The sequence below is a fragment of the Eschrichtius robustus genome, chromosome 5 (genome assembly GCF_028021215.1).
Source record: "Eschrichtius robustus isolate mEscRob2 chromosome 5, mEscRob2.pri, whole genome shotgun sequence".
In the NCBI taxonomy this organism is placed as follows: Eukaryota; Metazoa; Chordata; class Mammalia; order Artiodactyla; family Eschrichtiidae; genus Eschrichtius; species Eschrichtius robustus.
This window is the reverse complement of record NC_090828.1, coordinates 111,533,270-111,536,814: the sequence shown is the minus strand read 5'-3', so window position 1 is coordinate 111,536,814 and position 3,545 is coordinate 111,533,270. Positions and strand designations below refer to the sequence as shown.

Below are 3,545 nucleotides of genomic sequence, written 5' to 3'. Positions count from 1 at the left end.
CTCTCGATACCACTTAGCATGTAAAGGAATATTATTTGTGGTTCCCCCATGGAGAAGAGTTTAGACACTAGGATAAGATAAGGAACACACCCATTATAAAGAAATCACATTAGGATTCTCTTTTTAACCTGTTTCTTAAAACACTAGTGCTTAGGAAATCTATTGGAGGCAGCAGCAGTCAAGGCTAGCTTACGGTTAGGGTTAGGCATATGGTTAGGGTACGGCTTAGGGTACGGATTCGGGTACGGCATAGGGTATTGGTTAGAGTTAGGGTTAGCGTTAGTTTTAGGGTTAGGGCTCAGTTTAGGGTACGGCTTAGTATTAGGGTACGTGTTAGGGTTAGGGTAGGGGTTATGGTTAGGGTACGCATTAGGTTTAGTGTATTTATTAAACCTATCCCACACTCTAGATAACACTTAGCACGTAAAGGAATATTATTTGGGTTCCAGCCATGGAGAAGTGTTTAGACAGTAGCAAAAGATAAGGAACAAACCCATTATAAAGAAATCACATTAGGATTCTCTTTTTTACCTGTTCCCTAAAACACTAGGGCTTAGGAAATCTATTTGAGGCATAAGCAGTCAAGGGTAGCTTTGGGTTAGTGTTAGGGATAGGGTTAGTGTTAGGGTACGGCTTAGGGTACGGATTCGGGAACGGGTTCGAGTATGGGTTAGGGTTAGGGTTAGGGTTAGGGTTAGTTTTAGGGTTAGGGCTCGGTTTAGGGTACGAATTAGGATTAGTGTAGGTGTTAGGGTTAGGGTAGGGGTTAGGGTTAGTGTACGCATTAGGTTTAGGGTATTTATTAAACCTATCCCACTCTCTAGATACCACTTAGCACATAAAGAATATTATTTGGGGTCTAGCCATGTAGAAGAGTTTAGACATTAGGATAAGACAAGGAACACACCCATTACAAAGAAATCACATTAGGATTCTCTTTTTAACCTGTTCCTTAAAACACGAGTGCTGACTGGAACCTCTGGCCCGCACGTTCCCTTTGCCCTCCGGCAGCGGAGCGGGCGGGATCCTGCACCGCTGTCGCTGCAGCCCGTGCGGGCGGGGCGGCGGCAGCGGCACGCGAGCCCCAAGGAGGGCCGTACCACCGTTCGCCAGCACGCGGGGGGAGCCGCTCGCCCCAACGCAAACGCCTCGGCGACCCCGCGGGGCTGAGGCGTCACCGCGCCCGGGAGCTTGAGCGCCGAGCCGGCCTCGACCCCGAGCTCGGAGCCCCGCGGGCAGCGCCCGCCGCCGGCCCCACCCATCCCGGCCGAGGAGGCCGCGACCATGGCTGAGATGGAGGAGCGGAGCCTGGACAACTTCTTCGCCAAGAGAGACAAGAAGAAGAAGAAGGAGCGGAGCAACCGGGCGGCGAGCGCCACGGGCTCGGCGGGCGGCGCCGGCGGGAGCAGCGGAGCCGCGGGCGCGGCGGGCGGTGGGGCGGGCGCGGGGACCCGGCCGGGCGACAGCGGGACCGCGGGCGCGGGGGCCACGGGCCCTGGGGCCGCCACCAAGGTTGTGACAAAGGATGAAGATGAGTGGAAAGAATTTGAGCAAAAAGAGGTTGATTACAGCGGCCTAAGAGTTCAAGCAATGCAAATAAGTGAAAAGGAAGAAGATGAAAATGAAAAAAGAGAAGATCCAGGTGATAACTGGGAAGAAGGCGGAGGAGGTGGTGGTGGTGTAGAAAAATCTTCAGGTCCCTGGAATAAAACAGCTTCGGTACAAGCACCTCCTGCTCCAGTAGTTGTTACAGAAACCCCAGAACCGACAATGACTAGTGGCGTGTATAGGCCTCCTGGGGCCAGGTTGACCACAACAAGGAAAGCCCCCCAAGGACCACCAGAAATCTACAGTGATACACAGTTCCCATCCCTGCAGTCCACTGCCAAGCATGTAGAAAGCCGGAAATACTGAGCCTTCGTAAGGGTTGACTACCTCAGATTTGCTGCATTCATTGTGGACTTCATGTGGATCACAACTTCTGGATAAGAAGGTTACAGCTTTTAAGTGTCGATGTGAAACTTGAAACCAGCTCTACTGGATTCCTATCAGAAATTCTGCAGAAAGTCAGCCATCTGGGTTCTGATCTGCTGTAAAAGATGAAGATTTAAGTGACCTTAATTAACCTGTCCTGTGCCCCATTCATAAGGAACACTCTGTAGTGGGTATTAGACTTCCCGGAACATGCCGCTCTCAAAAGAACTGATGTGTTCAGATAATCTGTGTAGGGCTGTGATTTATAATTTAAACTTTGAGTTGTATTCTGAGGTAACCACAAATTAAATTCAACCAAACTCGGGTCACCAAGTGGGAAAAGGGGTGGGGAGGGAATAATCTTATTTTTTTTAGTAATTTTTTATTTGGGTAGTGCTTTTTCTGTGTTCCATATTAAGGCTTTTTTTTTTCTTTCTTTTTTTTCTTTCTTTTTTTTGCTTTGACTTGGAATAGTTCTTTGACAGAGCATATTGCTTGGCTAAGTAACCTGAAATATGCATTGGAATTGTGAAACGTCTCGTGAATTTGCCAATCCCTAGAGCAGAACCAGATGGCCTTTGATGTAAAGGGCAGTAGATGCAGGGGGCTCTACTTCAGGTGCTGCTAAAGCTTCCTCTAATCAGGTCTAAGTTGTATAGTAAACTGGTGGAAAGAGTATATTTTCTGCTCAGGCCAAGGGAGTCACAGATGTGTCCTTATAAATTCAAAGCAGTGAGAGCAGAACCTCAACCTAAAACCCACTGAAGTTTCATGGATCTTGCATGATCTCTGACAAGAATTCCAGATGCACTTGTGCCCAAACGTTTAAGGTATTAGACGCAGTGATTGTCCCAGCCTAGCTCTGTCATCAACCTCCTGGTGTGTCTTTTTATGGTGTTCATTTGGAGAGTCGGGGGCGAAAGACAGGTGATGTAGCACTTCTGTTTTTAATGATTACAGCTTAAACTATCCAGTAATTTTTAGTCCTGGAAAAGGACATCAGGACGCTACCCAGGATTACTGAAAAGTCTTTCCATCTAATGAGATAGTCTGGTAATTTCCTAGTTTTGTATCTTCGGTTCAATAGAAATATTTCAAAGTGGCTTGTGACCACTTGATGCAGAGTCTGGGTTTCTCTATAATAAAATCCCTTTGCCAAATGTAGGAGTTGCAGACTTGCTACTGGAAAGAGTGAAGCAAATGGGTGAGTAAAACTCCTGATGTGGGAGCATTTTCCTCTAGGAGTTCAGTCTTGATAAGTGTCAGTGCAGGAATCGCACTCCTAGGAGTGTTACAGAGTCATCTGCTGTCAGATGCAAACCATATCTGGGCAATAATGTTGGCATTATTTGAAGTGGCAGGCAGGATGCCTACGTTCTGGTGTACTTGGGTGAGTAGCTGAGCCAGCCAAGGAGAGGTTGGATGAGTGAGAAAGGATTCTTGGTTAATCTGAAGACTTCATTTGAGAACCAGAAATCTTTTAACAAGTAACCTCTTGGACCTTGAGCCACATATTTCCCCTAAAAAGTATGCATTTTTTTCCAGCAAAACTTTGTTGGGGGTTATGTTAT

General features: G+C 47.3%; 1 pseudogene; it reads left to right on the top strand.

The window, feature by feature from the left end:
* The first annotated feature begins 1,271 nt into the window (after window positions 1–1,271).
* On the top strand, window positions 1,272–2,319 carry LOC137765397 (protein CDV3 homolog pseudogene; annotated as a pseudogene).
* The last annotated feature ends 1,226 nt before the right edge of the window (window positions 2,320–3,545 follow it).